Source organism: Molossus molossus, unplaced genomic scaffold (genome assembly GCF_014108415.1).
Source record: "Molossus molossus isolate mMolMol1 unplaced genomic scaffold, mMolMol1.p scaffold_m16_p_18, whole genome shotgun sequence".
Lineage (NCBI taxonomy): Eukaryota > Metazoa > Chordata > Mammalia > Chiroptera > Molossidae > Molossus > Molossus molossus.
In genome coordinates this window covers 37,416,498-37,432,951 of record NW_023425353.1, presented here as the reverse complement: position 1 = coordinate 37,432,951, position 16,454 = coordinate 37,416,498, and positions in this window count along the sequence as shown.

Here is a 16,454-nt window from a genome sequence, read left to right as displayed (position 1 = left end):
TCCTCTCAGCATTCAACAAAATCCAGCACCCATTTCTGATAAAAACACTCAGCAATGTGGGAATAAAGGATCATATCTCGACATAATAAAGGCCATATATGAAGGACCTACAGCAAACATCATACTCAATGGGCAAAAACTATAAGCATTTCCCTTAAAACAGGAACAAGACAGGGATGCCCACTATCACCACTCTTATATAAAATAGTATTGGAAGTCTTAGCCACAGCAATCAGACATAAAGAAAAAATAAAAGGGATCCAAATTGGAAAGGAGGAAGTGAAACTGTCATTATTTGCAGATGACATGATATTATACATAGAAAACCCTAAATACTCCATCAAAAATCTACTAGACTTAATGAATGAATTTGGCAAAGTAGCAAAAAACAAAATTAACATTAAGAAATCGACAGCATTCTCATACACCAATGATGAAGTCACAGAAAGAAAAACTAAAAAAAAATCCCATTTATCATCACAGAAAAAAAACTAAGATACCTAGGAATAAACTTAACCAAAGAAGTAAAAGACCTATTTGTAGAATACTACAGGTCATTGAAAGAAGAAATAGAGGAAGATATGAAAAAGTGGAAGCACACACCTTGTTCATAGATTGGAAGAATTAACATCATTGAAATGTCCATATTACCAAAAGCAATTTATAGATTCAGTGCAATTCCCATCCAAATACCAACCACATATTTCATGGAACTAGAACAAATACTTCAAAAGTTCATATGGAACCAAAAAAAGACCTCAAATAGCCCCAACAATCTTGAAAAAGAAGAACAAAGTAGGTAGGATCACAATACCGAATATCAGGTTATACTACAAAGCCACTGTAATCAAAACAGCCTGGTACTGGCATAAGAACAGGCATATAGACCAGTGGAAGAGAGCAGAGAACCCAGAAATGGACCCAAGACATTATGCTCAATTAATATTTGACAAAGGAGACAAGAGCATACAGTGGAGTAAAGATAGCCTCTTTAATAAATGGTGTTGGTAAAATTGGACAGCTACATGCAAAAAAATAAATAAATAAAAAATAAAACTAGACCATCAGCTTACACCATACACAAGAATAAACTCAAAATGGATAAAAGACTTAAATGTGACCCGTGAATCCATAAAAATCCCAGAAGAAAATGTAGGCAACAAAATTTCAGACATCACACACAGCAGAATTTTCACTGATATATCACCTAAGGCAATAAAAACAAAGGAGAAAATGAACACATGGGACTACATCAAACTCAAAAGTTCTGCACAGCAAAAGATACAATCATCAAAATGGAAAGGCAGCCCACTATATGGGAGAGCATCATTGCCAATGACATATCAGATATGGGGTTAATTCCAATATATATAGAGTGCTCATACAACTCAACAAAAGGAAAACAAAGAACCCAATTAAAAAATGGGCAGAGGAACTAAATAGACACCTTTCCGAATAGGACATATAAATGGACAAGAGACATATGAAGAAATGTTCAACATCATTAATCATCAGAGAGATGCAAATTAAAACAACAATGAGGTATCACCTCACACCTGTCAGAATGGCCACCATCAACAAATCCTCAAACAACAAGTGTTGGTGAGGGTGTGGAGAAAAAGGGACTCTAGTCCACTGCTGGTGGGAATGCAGACTGGTGCAGCCACTATGGAAAACAATATGGTGTTACCTCAAAAAATTAAAAATTGAACTGTCATTTGGCCCAGTGATCCCACTTCTAGGAATATACCCTAAGAAGCCTGAAACACCAATCACAAAGAATATATGTACCCCCATGTTCGCAGCACTATTTACCATAGCTAAGGTCCGGAAACAGTCCAAGTGTCCATCAGTAGACAAATGGATAAAAAAAGCAGTCGTACATATACACAATGGAGCTGTAAAAAAGAAAGATCTCTTATCCTTTGAAACAACATGGAGGAACCTGGAAAGTATTATCCTAAGTGAAACAAGCCAAGCAGAGAAAGACAAATACCACATGGAATATAATGAACATAACAGTCTGAGGAATGGGGTAGTCCCAGAGACATTGAAGTAGGATACAGATTGACAACCCTCAGAAGAGGGGGTGGGGGGAGAGAAGAGATAAACCACAGAACTTATATGCATGTACACATAACCTATGGACATGGACAACAAAGCCAGGTATGGGGGGGTGCCAATGGGGAAGAAAAGGAGAAACATCTGTAACTAAAATAAATTAATAAAAAATTTAAAAATAAATAAATAAACCACAATAAGTTAACACCCCACATCTGCTATAATGGCTATAATCAAAATACAAGAGATAACACACGTGTTGGCGAGGATGTGGAGAAAAGGATACCCTTGTAAACTGTTGGTAGTTGGTATACATTGGTACAGCCATTCTTAACAACAGTATAAAAATGTATTCAGTATTAAAATAGTACTGCCATATGATCCAGCAATCTTTTTTGGGTATTTTCCTGAAGGCAATAAAATCACTATCTTGTGAGACTTCTAGTCAAGATGGCGGTGTAGGTAAATGCGGTATTGCGTCCTCCCACAACCACATCAAAGTTACAACTAAACTACAGAACAACCATCATTCAAAACTGCCTGAAGTCAAGCTGAATGGAAGTCCTACAACTACGAAATTAAAGCAGCAGCCACGTCCAGACTGGTAGGAGGGGCGGAGAGGCGGAGGAGCGGAGGCACAGAGCCAGTGGTGATATGGGCTGGTCCCACACCCACGTGTGGCAGATAAAAATCAGGAGGACACCTCGGCTGGGAAGGTCCTTCCTGAGGACTGAGGGGTCCCCGTCCCACACTAGGTGCCCGGCTCAGGGTTCCAGTGCCAGGAAGAGAATCCCCATTACTTCTGGCTGGAAAAACCAGAACTGAGGCTCAGGGAGGCTGACGCAGCTGGAGCCCCAGGCAGCTCCTTAAAGGGCCCGCGCACTCTTATATGGACTCTCTCCCTCTAAGCTTGGAGGGGAGGCAGCTTGAGGGACACCAGAGACATACAGGAAGAACTGAGCTGTTTGGCACTGGAGCGAGGGCTGGAGAGGGGGCTTTCTCTGGGACAAACGTGCTGTCAGAGGCTTTTGTTCCTTTGGTGAGCCCCTCCCTGGGGCGGCAGGCAAAAGCCATATCTGGGACTCCTGGCTCACACTGGTAGCCCCGCCCTGGTGACTCCCTGAGGCCCCGCCCCACCCAACTTTCAGGCCCACCCAAGCTGTTGCCACTTGCTTAACCATAGGATTGACCTGTCTTGGATCCTGCTTCAGGTTTTTCCTAAATTCTTTCAAACAAGCAGCATCTGGTCTCAGCTAGCCCCATACCGTTCGTTAAGTAATACACAGAACAAACACAGGGAGGCAGCCAAAATGAGAAGACAAAGAAACAGGTCCCAAATGAAAGAACAGAACAAAACCCCAAGAAAAGAACTAAGCGAAATGGAGATAAGCAACCTAACAGATGCTGAGTTCAAAATACTGCTTATAAGGATACTCAATGAACTCAATGAGAACCTCAGTGAACTTAGTGAGGGTCTCAAGAGCATCAAAAAGGACCAGTCAGAAATGATGGATGCACAGTCAGAATTGAAGGAGGCATTAACTGAAATAAAGAATAATTTACACAGATTCAGTAGTAGAGTACATAAATCCAAGAAGCAAACCATCGATTTGGAATATAAGGAAGCAAAAAATGCCCACTCAGAACAGCAAAAAGAAAAAAGAATCCAAAAAAATGAGGACAGTGTAAGGAGCCTCTGGGACAACTTCAAGCGTGCCAACATTCACATCTTGGGGGTGCCGGAAGGAGAAGAGCGAGAACAAGAAATCGAAAACCTGTTTGAAACAATAATGGCAGAAAACTTCCCTAACTTGGTGAAGGAAACAGACATACAAGTCCAGGAAGCACAGAGAGTCCCAAACAAGATGAACCCCAAGAGGCCCACACCAAGACACATCATCATCCAAATGCAAAAGGTTCAAGACAGAGAGAATCTTAAAAGCAGCAAGAGAAAGGCAGCTTACCTACAAGGGAGTTCCCTTAAGGCTGTCAGCTGATTTCTCAAAAGAAACTTTGCAGGCCAGAAGGGAGTGGCAAGAAATATTCAGAGTGATGAAAAGCAAGAATCTACAACCAAGATTACTCTATCCTACAAAGCTGTCATTTAGAATCGATGGCCATATAAAGAGTTTCCCAGACAAGAAAAAGTTAAAGGGGTTCATCACCACCAAACCGTTATTATATAAAATGATGAAGGGTCTTTTTGAAGAAAAAGATAAAATATATGAACAAACAAAATGGCAATGAATACATATCTATCAACAATGGAATCTACAAACAAAATGAACAGGCAGAACAGAAACATTCTCATAGATACAGAGAACATTTTGTTGGTTGCCAGATGAGAGGGGGGTTGGGGGAATGGGTGAAAAAAGTGAAGGGATTAAGAAGTATAAATTCATTGCTAGACTGACATACCTCAAAGGGAAAGGGGTTGGGGGGTGGGAAGAAATAAACCAAAGAACTTGTATACATAACCAATGGACACAGACAATAGTGTGGGAAAAGGTGGGAGGGGGGCAGGAGTGGGGAGGAGGGGGTTAATGGGGGAAAAATGAGGAACATCTGTAATACATTCTACAATAAAGATTTTTTTTTTTTTAAATCACTATTTTGTGGATTTATCTGCACTCCCATGTTCACTGCAGCATTATTCATAATAGTCAAGATAAATGGATAAAGAAGAGGTGGGACATATATTCAACAGAATATTATTCAGCCATGGGAAAGAAGGGAATCTCGCCATTGGTGACAACATGGATAAACCCGAGGGCCAAGGTACCTGTGAATTGACCTTGAGAATAAAGCACTTTTTAATGTATATGTGCATGCACTGCCATGCAAATAAACTCATTATTTATTAAAGAAAAGGAAAAAGACAGCCCTTGCCATGTAGCTCAGTTGGTTAGAGTGTCATCCAGATACACCAAGGTTGTGGGTTTGATCTCTCATCAGGGCACATACAAGAAGCAACCGATGAATGCATAAATAAGTGGAACAACAAGTTTCTCTCTCTGTCAAAAAATAAACCAGCTTATAAAATAGTATATGTAATATAATCCTGAATGTGTGTGTGTGTGTGTGTTTGGTAGTCACTAGCTACATTGTGTGTGTGTACATGTGGTACACATGTGTATAGACTTACACATTCAGAGAACACAAAATAGAATGCAATTAAAAGTAGATGTGATCATGTCCATGTAGTAAAATCGCAGGGTTATTCCCCAATTCTATAATAAATTTAAGCATATATGAAAATTTTCACAAAAAGACTACAACTAATAAGAAAATTCATTATTTTTAAATGTCAACATGTTCAAATTCTTCAGCTATTGGGGACATCTTGCAGGGTGCCATCTTACCTGACAGCTCTCAAAGTCTCCAACTGAGGTACTGTACTGGTTTTTGTTTGTTTGGCTTGGTTTGGTTTATTTGTAGAATTTACACTTACATCTACTATGTTCACTTATAAGTAGATTTCTTAGGCCAATATAGGGATTCATGCTCATTTTTCTCCTGAATAAACACTTGTTTAATGACATCAGTAAAGCCATGGATTAGGTGCATTTCCTCTTTACATAACTGCTCTTGAATCTTCCATTTTACTGGGAATGACCTCAAATGTTTTGGATCCAGGCACAAGGGCAGAGTCTCCATAGAAACATGCCCCGCCTGTTTCTGCTTATCACTTTTAGAAACTGGACATTTGCCCTGGCCGGTTTGGCTCAGCGGTTAGAGCGTCCACCTGCGGTCCGGAGAGACCCGGGTTCGGTTCCCGCTAAGGGCATGTACCTCGGGTGCAGTTTGTCCCCGGCCCTGGTTGGTCATGCGGATGGCGGCCACTCGATGTGTCCCTTTCACATCGATGTTTCCCTCTCTCTCTCTCTTCCTCTCTCTCCCTCCCACTCTATCTGTACAAAAAATGGAAAAATGTCCTCGGGTGAGGATTAAAAAAATAATAATAATAAAAAATAAATAAAAAAAAGAAACTGGACATTTGACATTGCTTTCAACCAGACACCAATAAGGTGAGAAGCCTTTTTTTAAAATTACATATCAAATTGAATTATTATTTCAATCCCCAAATGAAAACATAAATACTGTCATAATACTAAATATATTACAGAGCTGCCTAAACTAGCCAGCTTTATGAGCATCAGGCATCATTCAGGCACCTCAAAAAATGCTGGTAACCTAAAGGGCCGGATGGTGAAGTCAGATGCAGCCTACATTGTAAATTGAGATACACTGCAAATAAAAACAGATCTTTGGATTTTAAATTAGATATAGTTTCTCTTGCCCTGGCCAGTTTGGTTCACCGATTAGCATGTCGGCCCACAGACCAGAGTCTTGAGTTTGGTTCCTGCTAAGGGCACATACCTCCGTTGCAGTTTGTCCCTGGCCCCGGTTGGGGTCGTGTGGGTGGCGACCAGTCGATGTGTCTCTCTCACATCGATGTTTCTCTCTCTTTTCCCATTCTCTCCCTCCCACTCTATCTGAAGATAAATGAAAAAATGTCCTCAGGTGAGGATAAAAAAAATAAAGTAGTTTCTCCACATAAGCAATTCTCATGCAATTAGAAGTCAATCCTGCCTGATCAGATGGTTAGACTTGCTCAACAAAATCACCTAGACAGCCCAGAGCTGTGAATGAGGCAATTCTGGACTCCTGGGCCGAGGTGCCAGCTGCTCTGCTGATATGTTATCTTGCCTTGAGCAGGCTAGTTAACTTCTCTGGAATTTTGCTTCCTTATTGAAAATGTCGATTACTACCTACTCAGATATGTTCTGAAGATTAAATGAGTGTATGTAGTCCCGCCGGTGTGGCTCAGTGGTGGAGCATCAACCCATGCACTAAGAGGTTGCTGGTTCGATTCCCGATCAGGACACATGCCCAGGTTGTGGGCCTGATCCCCAGTGGGGGGGGCATGCAGGAGTCGGCCATTCGATGTTTCTATCTCTCTCTCCCTCTCATTTCCTCTCTCTCTAAAATCAATAAAGGAAAATTTTTTTTTTAATGAGTATATGTAAAAGTAGACATAGAAGGCATTGTTCTACTTAATTTTCATTTTTCTTCATTCACGCTAATGGGATTTTGAAAGGGAAGACAGGTAACCAGGCATGCTCAGTCAGCCACCTTGTACAGGAAGGTTTATTCTTTTCTTTTTATTTATTGATTTTTAGAGAGAGAATGGCAGGGAGAGGGAGAGAGAGATAGAAACATCGGTGAGAGAGAATATTAATTGGCCACCTCCTGCATGCCCTGCATTGGGGATTGGGTTCACAACCTGGGCATGAGCCCAGACTGGGAATTGAACTGGTGACCTCTTGGTGCATGGGTCAATGTTCAACCAGTGAGCCACACCAGCTGGGCAGGAAGCTTTATTATTGATATTATTATTAGCAGGTAAGCAAAACATTTGCTGTACCAAGAAAACAGCAGATGAGATGGGAGCTACCCATTTGGGGTTCCCCTGAGATGTAAATTACTACTTGGAAGTCAGCAAACTTCTGACTCACCTGCCGAGTCACCACTGCTAGCATGCTCAAAGTAAGCTTCCAGGTTGAGTGAGGGACTAAGTCCAGAGTCTTCCTGGAGAAACAGATCAAAGGAAAATGGAGTGAGGAGGAGAGCAAACGGAGGGGGAGAGAGGTAATCAAACAACTTATCTTAAGGATAAAAGTAGAAAACAAGATGGCCCAGAGTTCCTGAAGAGCCAGCTAATAAGAAACAAGAAACAGCCCTGGCCAGTTTGGCTCAGCGGTTAGAGCGTCGGCCTGCAGTCTGGAGAGACCCGGGTTCGGTTCCCGCTAAGGGCGCGTACCTCGGTTGCAGTTTGTCCCCGGCCCTGGTTGGTCGTGCGGGTGGCAGCCACTCGATGTGTCCCTTCACGTCAATGTTTCTCTCTCTCTCGCCCTTCCTCTCTCACCCTCCCACTCTATCGGTACAAAAAATGGAAAAATATCCTCGGGTGAGGATAAAAAAAAAAAAAAGAAGCAAGAAACAGAGATCCAGAACAGAGACAAGAAAAAGCAGGACAAGAATTTATTATTCCCTGACTTTGCTTTTTGTGTTCGCCCATGTCTATTTCCCTGGGGAAATGAGCAGTTACACACCGTTAGCTATTACTGAAATAAATACAACTGAATTTAATTTTTTTTTAAATCTTCATTTAATACTAAAATAAAACAACAACAAAAGTCTTTGTTGTTCTCAAAAATAACAAAGAGCGTTGAGGTGAGAGGCTGATGTCCAGCTACCCCCAAAAAGGTTGAAGACAGGAAAAGTATCTGTTAGCATGAAGAAGGGGTGGGCAGGAAACCAGCATAGAGTGCAGGAGAGAGAAGCCTGTGTGAATAATCTAGATTCAAACCCGGCCTGTGCCACTTCCAACTTATGAGACCTTGGGCGGGATACTGAAATTCTTCAAGTTTTGCCTTCATCACTGACCAAAAAAAAAAAATGCATTAATAACAACAACAACAACATTGTTATAGGCTGAATTGTGTGCCCTCCTCCCAAATAAACAGTTTATATTAAGGGTTTAACCCCCAGTTACTCAGAATGTGACTGAATTTGGAGATAGGATCTTTAAAGAGATAATTAAGGTTAAATGAGGTCATTGGGCCCTAATCCAATAGGTGTCTTTGTAAGACGAAGAAGAAACATCACGATGTGTGTGCACAGAGAAAAGTCTGTGGGAGGACAAAGCAAGAAGGCAGCCATCTGCAACCCAAGGAGAGAGGTCTCAGGAGAAACCAATCCTGCAGTCGCCCTAGACATCTAAATTGTCTTCCCATTCCTTTCTCGATCAAAAATGGTGCTTAACCTGCAAGTTGGCTATTTGGGCGGAAGAGAGTTAGATCAATGAGGGGACAGTCTACGAAAGTCCAACCATGAGCCACTGAACTCCAGAAAACAATTGTTGTAAAAGATTCCAAATTACCCAAGAAATATTAAGAAACAGTGCACAAATGATTTCAGAAAAATGATTTCTAATGTCAAAACTTATTTATACCAGAATTTATGTGACTTTCTAAACTATTGGTTTACAAAGTTCGAAAGCAAGGGGAGAGAGAGAGAGAGAGAGAGAGAGAGAGAGAGGGAGAGAGAGAGAGAGAAAGAGAGAGAGAGAGGAGGAAGGAAGGAAGGAAGGAAGGAAGGAAGGAAGGAAGGAAGGAAGGAAGGAAGGAGGAAGGAAGGAAGGAGAGAAGAAAGAAAGAAAGAAAGAAAGAAAGAAAGAAAGAAAGAAAGAAAGAAAGAAAGAAAGAAAGAAAGAAAGAAAGAAGAGAGAGAGAGAGAGAGAGAGAAAGAGAGAGAGAAAGAAAGAGAGAAGGAAAGGGAGGGAAATAAAGAAGAAGAAAACATTAATGTTAATTGTTTCTACAGATGAACAAATTGTAAGTTTTGAACTATACTAACTGATGTGGCTGATTCAACACTTTGAGACCTAGAACCCACGAATTCTGCAATATGACCCATTCCATTTTTGCAAAAATTGCTTTGCTGTCCACAGGATCACACATTCTTTTATTCATGAGTATTACATGAATACTAATAGCTGAACAGATCTTGTGCTAAATTCTGTTCTTCTGAATTAAAAGATGGAAAGACATGCAAAGTTTATATTTCATACCAACCCTCTGACCCCTAAGTAAGAGCAGGGCATCAGCTGCCCACTGTGTAGTCTTCTCAAGTAACTGAGTAGCCACTTCTGAGTCACTCTGCCCCCTGCTTAAAGCCTTTCCAGGAGTTTTCCTCCCTTACAGGACAGTTCCCAGGGAGGACTCATAGATGACACTCATTGGCCATAATGGAATAGAGTTTCTTAAAAACTACTTACTGTGGAAACTATCGAACACCTACGAAAGTAGATATTATAATGAACCCCCATGTACCCATCAGCCAATGTCACCAATTATCGACAAGTGGCAATCTTGTTTTCCTACTCATCAATTCATTCCACCCACTGTATTATTTTGAATGACATCTCAGACATCCTTTTGTCTATACATATTCTTGTGTGTGTCAATAAAAGGTAAGGGTAAGATAAGCACACTGACCACACTGTCATCTGTCAGGATTTTTATTCTTGTTTTTGTCTTGTAAACCTCTAAAGTTAAATTCACAAAGAATGTTTAATGAGCCTAATTCAGACTGCCTGCGTTACAGGTCGTCGGTGCTTTGCCTTCTCTTCTTCATGGCACACGCCCTCCCACCCTGTCTTTCTCACTCCAATTTGTATCCACTCTCTGGCCTCACCAGGAACCATAAAGTAAAAGCTGATTTTGCTCAGGCAACTTAGGGTTTTGTCAGAGTTCTATGACATCAAGTTTGTTTATTATTCACAATGAGGAGCATTAAGAAGCTGGTCAGGGGAGTGGGGGCTGGGTAGAGGGGGGAAATGGGAGACATCTGTAATAATCTCAACAATAAAAAAAGAAGCAGGTCAGTGCAAAAATTGTATTTTAAACTAAAACAATGGATTTCATTTATGGGACGTGTTCAGAACTAATGTCACCCCTGCCCCCCAATAAATTCTATTATAAATAAAAAAATAATAATTTTTCATCGTAAGGCTTTTCCTATGGACGCTCCACAATTAATTGGGTTTTGACTCCATTTCAGGCTCACCACACCTTCAGGCTGGAGAAGAAGAGGCTGGAAAACAGCAGAGTTCAAGAGCAGCATGGTGGTGGGAAGAAACCAGACTTGGAGACTATCTGCATCCAGGTCTTAATCCCATCACATATTACTATGGGACCTTGAGCAAGTCATTCAACCTCTTCGTGCCTCAGTGTCCTCTTCAGCAACAGGGGAGGCATTGTACTTGCTCGAGCTAACATAGCCATGGCAGAGACAGAGGGAGATAACTGTACGAGTGCATTTGTATTCACAAAGTGCCGCGTACACATCAAGTCAGGCAGCGGGCACAGTGGTTCCGAGTGAGCGTTCAGGTGTCACACAGATCTGGGTGTGAGTCCCAGCTACGCGTGACCTTTGGGCAAGTGGTTTTACCTTTCTGGTCCTTAGTTTCAACATCTATAAAATAAAGATAAATTACAGAATCTACATTTTGCAATAATGAAATCTTACCATGTGCAACAGCATGGATGGACCTAGAGGGTATTACGCTGAGTGAAATAAGTCAGACAGAAAAACAAAGACTATATAATTTCACTTAAATGTGGACTCTAAAGAGCAAAATCAGTGAACAAACAAAACAGAAACAAACTCATAGATGCAGAGAACAGATTGATGGTTGCCAGAGGGGATGGGGTTGGAGGGCTGGATGTAAAAGATGAAGGGATTAAGAAGTATAAATTGGTAGTTACAAAATAGTCCTAGGAATGTAGAGCACAGCATAGGGAATATAGTCATTAATATTGTAATACCTATGTATGGTACCAAGTGGGAACTTGAAATATTGAGGGAATCACTTTGTAAAGAATATGGTTGTCTAACCACTATACTGTACACCTGAAACATACAAAATAATACTAAATGTAAACTAAGAAATAAAATTTTAAAAAGCAATGCTTGATGTACAGTAAGCAATCAATCTCTGGTAGGTGTTACTACTCTTATTACTTCGTTTCTAAGCTGAAGGCTCATAGAAGCCAAAGGGACTCGAGAACATTTCCTAAGAAGACCCATGAGAGCTGTTTGCTCAAGTTCACATCTGTTTCCTGGATCCAGTTCACCCCACAGCTTCCCTAAACCTCAGCTGGTGCCTTGGACCCAAGATCTTTTAGACCAGATCTTACCTCCTTCAGGGGAATGTGTGAGTCAAAGCTGTGCTTCTGGACCTAAAACGGGAAACTAAGCCGTGGGGCTGAAAGTCAGGGAATTCACTCTTCCCTCCACCTTCTTGCGATCCCATAGATAAATAACCTCAAGCAGCCAGTCCAGGTGCTGCCTACAGAAAATGGTTAAGTGTTGATCTGTCACATGAGGATGTTGTGATGTCAAAATCAATGATTCGCTTGATCCCTAATCATAGTCATGTAAATGTTGATCTCTCCATCTCCAGGAAGCCTATCACCTGGCTGGGGCTTCCCCCAGAGCAATGTCCCTCTTCACTCTGAAGTGGGAGGGATGTGGGAAGGGGCAGATGCTTTAGGATAAGCCTGCTCTCATTTCTGGGAAAACACCTGTGCAATTCACTAGAAGACAATTGACACCCATCTGATTTTATTCTCTCGTCTGTCATTTTAAAATCAACTTCCTATTCAGGAGTGATACGTTATATTCTTGATACTCTTAAAACTGTGATTTTAACAAAGAAAAGCTTGCATGACTAGTGCTCAAATCATCGCTGAGGCACTTAGACACCCAGAAAAGATCTATTTGGCTCACAGAGTTGCTCAGAGCAGTGGAATGAAGGAGAGTGTCTTTACAAATTTCCTGTAAGGCTCCTTGCAAACAATTAATAAAACTGCCCTCTCTTTTGTGACAACAAACAATACTATGAACCCCAGCCAAGCCTTTGCCATTCATACAAAACCTTAATGCAAAAGGTCTAAGCATTGATGAAATGTAAACAGGAAGGGGGTTGGGGGGAGGGGGGATTACCTTATTACAAGAAGAAAGACAGAAAGGAAGTCACCAGAGATACCATCTCTCTGCCACCCACAGAAGCAACCCCAGGCCAGCATTTGCCAAACCTATTTGATCAAATGATATAGTACATTAGTAAATTATTATGCAAAAATGAGAGGATTTCTTGTTAAAAATAAGTTCAAGAAATATTAAATTCAGTAAAATGAATTAAGTCAGGTTACTGCAAGATTATCAGAGCCTTTAACATGTCACGGTGCTTGTAACACTCCCAGAGGGTAATGGGTGTGCAGAGTGTCTCCCAAACATATTTTACCGTGAAATCTCTTATTTATAGATTAGGTAAGAAACTGAGAAAAACTTCCCTAGCTTGATGTTTCATTTTTTAATCCAATGTGTTCAAAGTGTTACATTATCCCACAAAAGCAAAAAATAAGCATCCAAGTATAGAAAGAAGCAAACCTTTTTTAGGTGAATGAGTTTATGTTCTGAATCTATCACTTGCTCTCTGGGTGACTCCCTGCTTTTGTTCCTTTAAAATGTATCCCCTAACCTTGGTCTGGTTTGGCTCAGCAGTTAGAGCATTGGCCAGCAGTCAGAGGGTCTAGGGTTTGATTCCTGGTCAAGGGCACATACCTGGGTTGCAGGTTTGATCCCTGGCCCCAGTGGGGAATCGTGCGGGAGGCAACCAATCGATGTGTCTCTTGCACTTCGGTGTTTCTTTCTCTCTCTCTCTCTCTCTCTCTCTCTCTCTCTCTCTCTCTCCCCCCCCTCCCTTCCATGTTGTCAAAAAAATCAGTGAAAAATATCCTCAAATGAGGATTAACCAAATAATAATAAATAAAATGTATCTCAATACACACACACTCCATCAGGAACCTGCCATCCCTCTCAAACTTCAGTGACAAGTAAAGGAAGCAGCCCATAACTATGTGTTATGGGTTGAATTGTGCCCCCCCCCCCCAAAATGTATGTGTTAGAATCTTAACCTCCAGTACCTCAGAATGTGTCCTTATTTGGAGATAGAGTTTTTGCAAAGGTAATTAAGTTAAAATGAGGTCATTTGGGTGGGGCCTAATCCGATGTGACTGGTGTCCTTATGAAAAGGGGAAATTGGGACACAGAGATTGCATAGGAAAGACGATATGAAACCCAAGGAGAAGGCGGTCAGCTCTCAGCCCAGAACAGAGGCCTAGAATGACCCTTCCCTCACAGCCCTTAGAAGAAACTGGCCCTGCTGACACCTGGATTTTGGAGTTTTAGCCTCAGAATTGTGAGACAATACATTTCTGTTATTCAGGCCACCCAGTTTGTGGTATTTGTATATGGCAGCTCTAATAAATTAATGCACTGTCTTAATAATCAGCTTTTACTATATTTATTTACTCATCAAATACTTACTGAGAACTTATTAATTTCCAAGGCTGTTCCGGGTGCTAGAGACACAATGGTGAACAATTGCAAACATTTTCCCTGCCACTTTAGGTCTTACAGTTAACTGAGGGACACAGACATGGAATCAAATAATCACTTAAAAATATAAAATTACAAAGTATGAAAATAACTAAAAAGACACTGAACATGCTAAGTCATCCATATAGATAGGAACCTGCCCTAGTCTAGTGAGTCAGGAAAGTTTCCTTGAGGAAGTGACAGATGAGTTTTAATGTGAAGGATTAGCTGGAATCATAAGGTAAAGGTAAAATCTGGTGTGAAAACAGGTGTTTCCACCAGAGAGAGCAACATGTACAAAATAGATTTTAGACAAAAATAAATAAAATAAAAACAATGATGGTCACTATATATTATAGAGCTAAATACTTCAAGAAAAAAATGACTAGATTCTATCTTTCTAATAAAACGTTTTTGAAATGTATTAACCAAATTGACAGAAAGCAAAAGAAAAATAGAAAAAAATTTACCACTATAATGATAGATTTTAATATACTTCTCTCAGTAATTGATAGACCAAGAAGACAAAAATCAGTAAAAGGACACAGATTTTAATAAACAATTAAGATGCTTGATCTAACGATGACTAATAGACATTAGACATATGTAGACTACTACAACCAAACATTTCAAAATACACCATCTTTTCAAGTTCACAGGAAACATTACATACTAGGCCTGAAAGCAAGTCTCAAAATTTTTTCAAGAAATAGTGTCAGACCAAGTCTCAGTTCAAAATCTGACTAAGTTAGAAATCAATAACAAAAAGATAACCACCCCAAACCCTGATGTTTAGGAATAAAAAACATACACACATCTAAATAATTCATAGGTTAAAAAATAAATCTCAACAGAATCAATAAAATATTTAGCAATAAACAATAATAAATACACTTCATCTTACCGTTCATGAAATGCAGCTAAAATAGTATTTAGAGGGGAGTGTATAGCCTTAAATATACAAATTGACAAGGATGGAGAGGGACTAAGGTAAATGACCTAAGTTTCTCTAGATCCATGTATGCCCCTCTAGATCCATTGGTGGACCTTATCTTCCTTATTCTGTGCCCCAAAAAGCTTACCTATAAGGATATCATTCCAGCTACCTTTCAACTGGCTTCCAGTTGAGTTTACCCAATGGATGAGTTTACCCAATTAGTGATGCTGGTAGACATCAGATGGTAAAACGAGAGATCAGGTTTTTTATTCTCTACTCCCTCCTTACAGAGCCATGGTTTTGGCAAAGGCTGCATTGCTCTGCCTAAGTTCATAGCTCTCCTTGGAAGCTCCTTTCCCAAGGCTACAGGTCTCACCAGGGGGCCTGAAAGCATTGCACCTTCCCCTTCAACTTCAGGCTGAGGAGTACTAATGGCTTTCTACTACTGTGAATTCTGGGAGTTTCATCTCTTGTTGGTTTCCTTAACCCTGCCACATCTATGTAAATACTCTCTTCACTGAACTCTCTTCAGTTAATCCTTTCTTTAAGTATGCCATCTATTTCCTTTCAGGACCCTGGCTGACAGAGCATCCAACTTAAGAAGTTAAGAAAAAAATAACAGAATAACCCAAAGAAAATAGATGAAAGAGAAATAAAAATCAATAGAAATTAATACAGTATAAAACAAATGTACAGTAGAGAGAACTGACAAGGACAAAAAAAAAAAAAAAAGCTGATAAACCATTAGCATGATTGATCAGGGGAAAAAAGGCCTCCTGCCTCCAAAATAATATTAAGATTGAGAAAGACATAGTTAAATATAATAAAAGATTTAAAAGATACTAAGAGGATATTGTGAACACTATCTACAATAGCTAAGATCTGGAAATAGCCCAAGTGTCCATCAGTAGACGAATGGATAAAAAAGCGGTGGTACATATACACATTGGAGCACTATGCAGCTGTAAGAAAGAAAGAGCTCTTATCCTTTGGGATGACAGGGAGAGACCTGGAGAGTATTATCCTAAGCAAAACAAGCCAAGCAGAGAAAGACAAATATCACATGATCTCACTTATTTGTGGAATATAATGAATATAACAGTCTGAGGAACAGGGTAGACCCAGAGATGTGGAAGTAGGGTACAGACTGCCAACCCTCAGAAGAGAGGGTGGGGGGAAGAAAGAGATAAACCACAGAACTTATATGCATGTATGCATGAACAATGGACATGGACAACAAAGCTGGGGATGGGGTAGGGGGGAATGGGGAGGAGGGTGTTAATGGGGAAAAAAGGAGAAACATTTGTAACAAAAATAAATTAATAAAAAAATAATAAATAATTTGAAAATAGATGAAATGGACAAAATTCTAGAAAATAATATAATGCAATTCCAATAAAAACCTCAAATGTATATATATATATATATATATATATATATATAT